The sequence below is a fragment of the Grammomys surdaster genome, unplaced genomic scaffold, assembly GCF_004785775.1.
Source record: "Grammomys surdaster isolate TR1022 unplaced genomic scaffold, NIH_TR_1.0 351, whole genome shotgun sequence".
Classification (NCBI taxonomy): Eukaryota; Metazoa; Chordata; class Mammalia; order Rodentia; family Muridae; genus Grammomys; species Grammomys surdaster.
Genome location: NW_021604770.1, coordinates 2089857 through 2096821, shown reverse-complemented (window position 1 = coordinate 2096821; position 6965 = coordinate 2089857).

Sequence of the window (6965 nt, the reverse complement as noted above, 5' to 3'; positions counted from 1 at the left end):
TCTCTCTCTCTCTCTCTCTCTCTCTCTCTCTCTCTCTCTCTCTCTCTCTCTCTCTCGTATATCTGTGTCTGTGTGTGTCTGTATATGTGTGTGTGTGTGTGTGTGTGTGTGTGTGTGTGTGTGTGCCAGCTAAGGGTAAACAAGGGGATCACATCCTTTGAAACTTTGAAGCTGGAGTTAACAGGTAATTATGGTCAGCCAGCAGTGGGCTATGAACAGAACTCCCATTCTTTGGAACAGCAGCAAGTGTCTTTTAATACAGAGCGAACTCTCCATGTACTCCTTAAAGCTCGTAAAAGAAATTCAACAAACTTTTATAATCTCTGGAGAGCAGTAGCACAATATATGGGGGAAACACAAGCAGAACTCAGAGAATTCATAGTCCTACATGCTTGTGTCAACACAAAAGAAGTGAGAACACACCCCTGACACACTGTGGCACGAAAGAATCATGACTTTCACACATTTAATATTTTTATTCTTCAACTATAAATCCTGTTTTAACTTATCTATACCTGGCTAATCATTCTGAGAAGCCAATCAGTACCATAAGTCAGAATGCAGGAAGCCTTGGAAAGTTTAAAGTCAAAGTATTTTATATCTGATGGCTTTTGGTCATGGAGGAGCTCCATAGAATTCATCTTAAACACTTGCCTATCTGATTCTTAATCAAAATCCTGCTTTGGGAGTTTGGCTTTAATAACTCAAGTGATGTTCTTAATTTTTATTATAGTAAACCACACACTCTATTTGTAGACATACCAAAATGGTCATATATCACAAGTTTTTATGTGTGTCTGTATATTTGGTAAAATTTTAACACTGGAAGATAGTTTTGTGAAAGAAATATTGTCTTTCTAGAGGCTGGAAAAATAGCTCAGTGGGTCAAGGTTCCCTCCTCAGTTCTCCTCATGAGTGGACTTGCATGGAAGAAGGAGAGAATCTACTTGTAAAATTTGTTCTCTGACCTCCACGGTGGTTCTGTGGTGCCTAAGTATGCATGTGAATACACACACACAGACACAGACACACACACAGACACACACACACACACACACACACATTTAATGAAGTACAAAACTCAAAATAGCCCATTCTACACTGATTATTCTGAAAACCAACCAAATTAAAAAAAAATTGATAAAAATGTTTCAAATTTACTTAGGAAACACATTCCACGGTGTCTTGTTATGAACATTCTTTTGTGTGTTTATGTGCTCAGGTTTACAAGTGTGCAAATGCATATGATCATGTGGAAGCCAGAGATCAACATGGAGTATCTTCTTGAATGTCTCTTCATTGTCCATTTTATGAAGAGTTTTGTTTGTTTTCCAGTGAACCTAGAACTTGCCAATCTGACTAGTGTCATCTTCCAAGGATATGAATATTTTTAATGCTTGCTTTTCTGCTATCAGTGACCTTATTATCTTTAGGCATCAACTTTCTTCCTTATTGTCCAAATTACACTCTGCTTTAGAGAAGAGTTTAGATCTTCTTTTTTACAGACAGCCATTCTAGACTGTTTGCCGATGCATTGATGTTTATTTGCTCATCTCGGATGTATCAGATTCAGTGTAGGAAATTGTATCCTTTTATCCCACACTATCAGGGCATGCTTTAGATATACTAAAAGAAGTCAAATGATGACTAATTGAGATGCCAGGATTCCTAAAGAGCTTCCTCATAAGTGGTTTCCTATGGGGTCTGGATCTGCCAGGAACCATTGTTCCATTGGCTCCACTGGGGTAAGAAGGCCTTTCTTGAGCTGGTTGAGAGAAAACTCATACAATGCTGAGAAATATGGTGACATTTCAGTCTCATTGGTTTAATTCCTCCTTCCTAGTGGAACAGAACAGAAACTGGGGACAGCAGTATTATTTGTGATCTGAAATTACCATATATAAAGTTGAGAAAGATTAGATTTTATTAAAATCAGGAATTTTGTTAAAATCATCATGTTATGTATGAAGGAAATTGATGACAGTCTGTCGATTTCAAAACGTCTTAGTACCCCACTTCACTGTAGTTTTTGCTCAATTTACATTATTTTTCATCTTTTCCCCTGTAAAATTTGATATTCTTTTAACAAACATTTATATTTAAATTACATGTGAATGTATGAGTATCTGTGTGAGTCAGCACATGTACATGAAGTGGTCAGGTGAGTCTGTTAGAAGCCTTAGAGTTGGAGTTATAGATATGATCTCAGCTATAAATATTATAATAGATATTTCTAAATTTTTAATTTCTAATATTTAAGAAGTTTATATTTTCAAAGTGAAAATACTGTAGTGGTTTATAAATAATTAATCACAGCATTTCCAAAGTTTTATAGGTAGCTGAAGAGGAAAATATTAGTTGAAAGAGAAAAATGACCAGATTTATTATAGGAGTAAGAATCTGGCTGATTTCTAATTCAGTGTACCTTCAAGAAAAGTCTTGGAATGACTCTACATTGGTGACTGAATTTCAATTTCTCTTGCCTTCTCAGGGGAATGTATGATAGTTAAGGGTTGGTGCATTAATCATTTCTGGAATATTTGCAACATTAAAAACAAAAGAAAAACCGAGGCTGTAAAGAAGGTTGAAAGCTCTTTGTTAATAAAAAAAGGGGGGGTTAGATATTCTAGTACAAAGACCCATGTTCTACCATATGCTCTGTAGAGAATGTCCTGCTAAGATTTATATTTTAAAAATTCTTCCTTTGGCCAGATACAAAAGGGAAGAAGACGACGAGAGGAAATGGTCAGAACAACATAACACTGTCCCCTGTGTTTGTGTGTGTGTTTCTTTCAAGTGACCCTTTGTTTTTCAAGGTTTTACAACAGAGTATATATTTTCTCCTTCTTCTACATTGCACTGGACACAATACCTGGCCCTGTAAAGGCTTAAAACCACACTCTATTCTAAGTACTTATTTCTACTGGCGTGTGACAGAATATACTCCTTGAATGGAATGCCAACTTCACCTCTAAATCTCTATCAGAGCATAAGAGAATCGGGAATAGCAGAGTGTAGTTTCCTAAATAAGGAGTATATAGAAAAGTTACATGGAATGTCAAAAGGCATAATGGTTCCCTTCTTGAACTCTCACGGGTTGCTTATTCTCTGAAAAAGTTCCAGTGAGAATGGAAAGATGGTTAGGATGGTAAAGTGTCAAGAGTCTGCTGTGGAAGCATGAAGACTTGAGTCTGTATCACCAGCATTTATGAAAATACTAGACTTCACAGTGTGCATTCAGTATTGGGAGTGTCAGAGATAGGAGGACATTTGGAGCTCATTAGACAGTGAGTCTAGCCAAAAAATAAATCATGCTTTACTAGGAGACCCTGTCTTAAAAATGAGGTAGAAAGTGATTGAAGATGATATGATACATCAATGTCTGTCCTCTACATGTGTACATGTATATATATATATATAATTTGTGTGTGTGTGTGTATGTGTGTTTGTGTGTTTATGTGTGTGTATGTGTATATATATATATATATGAATATAAAATAAAACACAAACACACTGAGGGAGAAAGATCAATTCAAAATAATATGTTTATAGGATCAAGGGATGCATTTCTTAAAAACTAAGAAAATGGCAATGCTGCCCTCATATTTTTTAACCTAAATGACACTATACGAAGGAAAATTGATAAGAAGGTTTGATGAAATTATTGTGTGTTCCCTAAAAAATTAAAGACTCTGTTGTACTAAGAAGTAATTCACCTATCCTTTGAGGTCAGCACCCTAAAGACAGATCAGGTGTAGTTCTGCTACTGTGCACTCTTACTTTTCTGTGTAGAGAGCCAAGATCCATGAGGAGGTTCTGAAACTCAAAACAATCCTTTCCATTCTCATTCTCAACTGGAAAACAGTCCCTCTGTTTCTCCCTCTTCGCTGCCACTTCCTCTATCTGCACTGTAATTTTAGTTAGCTCAGTAATGACTGTCAAGATGAGGGAGAATTACTCTTTAAAAGACTTAGGGCTCTTTTTTCTTCTTAACCTTCCTTTTCACATCAGCTATTTCCATAGCTAATAAATTTTAAACTGTGAAAATTGCTTTGATCAATTATGTATTTAGGTTTTTCATAAACATGCTGATTTTATTACTTATAGAAACGATTAAGAACACATTTGTGTAGGATCTCTCCTGCAGTATCCCCGGGTGAAGTCTTTATATTTTCAGAGATTGTCCTATTTACTGACTTTATGAGAATCTTGCAGATCGTTTTATTTTGTGAAATAAATAAAGACATAACTACTTTTTAAAATTCTCATTATCCTTATATCCACACTACAACTAATAGCTAGAATTTCAGGAAAAATCTCTATTTCTAAATAAACAGGTAAATTCTACACCCACCTCCAAACATCCTTGATGATATTCTGGGATGCCTGTAGGTAGCAGCCAAAATGTTTCAAATTATGCCTACATAATAATACCGGCAGTGTAATTAAAATGAAAGAACAAATTAAAAATAGGTTCATTGCCATGTTCAAAGTGCTGTATATTTAGCTTTAGGCAAGTGATTTACTTTAAAGTTAAAAAAAAAAAAGGAAGAGACATGATGAGCATTTAGAAATAGAAATTTGAAATTAGATAAACCCCACAATACAAAGGGTAGAGACCATGCCCTGTCACTTCATGTGACTAGATAAAGGCAGCAAGCAGTTCTATAAATGATTCAGCTGGTATGGTGGGTGCTCAGAGACACATGGCAAAGACTTGACATTTCCAATTGTGTTTTGCCTTACGTCATTTCTGTTCCATTTTCCAGAGTAGTGAATTCAGAATACTGAACATATTGAGATTACCCAGTATGATCTCACAAAATCAAGTGCAACAGAAGAAAAGAAATATATATTCTCTTATTTTTTCTACATACTTTTAGGCTTCGGTATTTCCCCATAATATAATCCAGATGGAAACAAATCATTTCCTCTTTCACAGATGACAAATGGTATATGCTCTGAATGGAGAGAGATGACCCCAGCCTCAGGTCACCACGGTAAATACTAAGCTATATGAGTAGGCAGGTGAGATGAACAGGGAAGGTTGACTCCAAAATGCTCAATTTTAAGGTGTATCATGGCATTATTTTTTGGAACTTCAATGATAAGTGGTGAAAAAAACAGACTCTTAAAATGGGAAGGTAGATGAAAGAAATGAGGCTGAGAAATGCCAGAAAGAAAAACAACTAAACAAACAACAATGACAATAACAATAACAACCCTTCAAAAACAAAAACAAAAAACAAAATACAAAGAAACACACACACACACAGACACACACACACCTTGCAAGGATAGCCACTCCAAAGTAAAAATATCTAAGGAGCACCCTAATATGAGTCCCTTGGTGTGGGAAGACTTAAAATTTAGGCAACAGAGCAAGAATTCTGACCACAAAGAAAGAATTAATGCTATTTTTTCAAGGATGCCTTTTTTTGCAATTTGCTAAATTTAAAGTTCTGATTCTCTGGTCAAATGACATACCTGATTTGCTAATTGCTGATTTTATTCTCTGAAACACAATCCAGAAATCACTCTGTTGTGTCAGCTAGATTGAAAGCAGCTTCTTAGTCAAAATAGATCTCACGGTTTTCTTATTTTTGGAACATTTGTAATTACCACGGAGGGAACAAATAAGAACACTTGCGAAGTCTGAAAAGTCGGGAGAGAGCTCCGGAACAAGTGTTGACAAGCATTGAGCATTTTATCTACCCCCAACTCTGCTTCTTCCAGAGGTTGAGAGGTTCCAGCACAAATGGTATCGTTCATTTCTTCACATCTTATCTTGGTAGGTCATTCTTGTTCTTAATACAGTCATCTCTGTTCTGCAGATATGTATTGAAAAGCAGGATTAGGGGATTGCCAAGCAATGCAGGGGAAATGAAATCAAAGTTAGAGGGGCAATTCAATCAGGTGGAGTGATTTACTTTCTTTGTAAAACTAGAACCAACACACTAGAGGGCAGGAGGTAGCATTCTCAATAGCAAAAGCAGTTGTAATTCTGCGTTGCCTGAAAAGAGTGGGTCACCCATTGTGTGCACAAATACATTGGAATTATCACCATAGGGTAGACAGAAAACAGGCACCTCTTCCCCCATTCCTAGGATGGCAGGCTGCTTTGTCTGTCTTGGTTTTACACAGGTTAACAATGTCAAGGTATTTTAATATACAAAGAGCTGACTAGACGTAATGTGTGGGATCTACCAAGCATGAACAGGTCCCCATTGTACCATTAATCTAAGACATGAACAATAGAGCTTTTCATAAAACTGAGGGAAACTGACATGTGGCTTTATCCAGTAACTGCTTCTTCCCCCTTTCTCATATAAATGTCTTTCAGTATGTGACAAATGTCCTATTTAGAAAGAAAAAAAAATAGGTGGCATTTTTCATTAAGGTCATGAATACTGAGGTGGCTTACAAACAGTAGGAATTGGTTTTTCACTAAATTGAAGACTGAGGGATGCAGGGTGATGTTTGTTGGCCTTCAGTGTCTGGTGAGGGCTTGCTCATTAGTTCACCTTTCCTCTGTCCCTGGATGGTGAAGAGGACCAGAGAACATTTGTCCTGTTCATATGGCTCCATTCTTATGTCCTAACAGTAACCCAGAGGTCCCACCTCCTGATACATGACACTGGAGTGTAGGAGTTTAGGATATTCCTGTTTTGAGGATGATACAAATAGTTGGTAGACAGCATATTACACCACATTTGTAAAATATAAAGATGAATTCTTTGCTGTTTTATATAGGAAACTGTATAGTTTGTATTTTATACAAGATTTTTCCATAAATGTTTGCAAGAATTCACTTGTGTATACCATGTGTGTGAAATTTTCATTACTGAAAAGCTGTTTTAATGAAAAAGGATTTACATAAATATAACACTATATATATTTTTTTTAAAAAGAGAAGATAGGAAAGGAAAGGAAAGGAAAGGAAAGGAAAGGAAAGGAAAGGAAAG